The sequence below is a fragment of the Pseudophryne corroboree genome, chromosome 6 (genome assembly GCF_028390025.1).
Source record: "Pseudophryne corroboree isolate aPseCor3 chromosome 6, aPseCor3.hap2, whole genome shotgun sequence".
In the NCBI taxonomy this organism is placed as follows: Eukaryota; Metazoa; Chordata; class Amphibia; order Anura; family Myobatrachidae; genus Pseudophryne; species Pseudophryne corroboree.
In genome coordinates, this window is record NC_086449.1 from 291646040 (window position 1) to 291647132 (window position 1093).

The following is a 1093-nucleotide window of genomic DNA, read 5'->3' on the forward strand; positions in this document are numbered from 1 at the left end:
ATGAACTGAACACTCTTCATCCTGATGGGCTGAATGAAGGATACGAGATAGCACCCTTCTTATAATGTAAGCATCCTTCTTTCACTCTTTTCCCTTCGTACTAAAACTTCATTCACACAATTAGACCATCATTTTACAGCCATACCATGCTGGATAGGCCCAACCTCGGTCGATCTTGGAAGCGAAACAGCATTGGGCCTGGCCAGTACCTGGTTGGGGGGACCCCCAGGGGAGATCAGGTGCTGTAATATCAAGGTTATAACAATTATGCTAGAAACACCAAAATAATCAAAAAATCCTATTTTTTGAAGTACGATACTCTGGTCTATCCTGTTGCCAATTACAATCTAACATCCTCCGATACTATTTTTGTAGGCCAGCAATTGTATGCCCTCCTGTTCAAAAAGCTTGGTTCCATCAATTTTTTCCACCAATATGGGGTTGATGAGCCTTAAGTATACGGTTACATATGAACCCCTACTTATGACTCCACCCATGTCATTACAATCATACCAGCTTGGGGACGCCCAATGCCGTCTGATCTTGGAAGCTAAGCAAGTTTGGGCCCGGCCAGTACAAGGATGGGGGACCTCTTTGGAAGATCGGGTATTGTAAAAACAGAGGAGTACTGTGGGAACGCTCTAATGGTTATGCTCATATCCGTATCTGGTACAAACCACCAGGAATTTTATCACAGTATTAAGTATGAACAGTGTCCCCAATTGAATTGAATTAATTATCCTCTGACAACTATCCGGTTCCAATTTATGATTGTATGCCTTATGTGGGTTTTTGCTTTTTGAAATATGGGTCTACTATCAGACTGAAACTATATAACGAATGTTACTGGTAGTGCGCTAACATAACCTTATTCTCATCTTTTGCATTCTCCCATTGTTTTATTTCATGTACTCCCTAATCTAAACTGAGCTGGACTTAAAGTACACTGAAAACCGAACTTAATGTAACAAGCTCCGGTGTTAATATGAACTTGGACTCCAAGAACATGGCCGTCGTTTTTGCTAATTGAGGACAATAAAATGGCCGCCGGAGGTCTACGTTACTATGGTTACATTCACTCGCGATTGAAGGA

General features: G+C 41.5%; 1 pseudogene; it reads left to right on the forward strand.

Moving 5' to 3' along the window:
* Window positions 1-499: 499 nt before the first annotated feature.
* LOC134936913 (5S ribosomal RNA) lies at window positions 500-618 on the forward strand (annotated as a pseudogene).
* Window positions 619-1093: the final 475 nt, after the last annotated feature.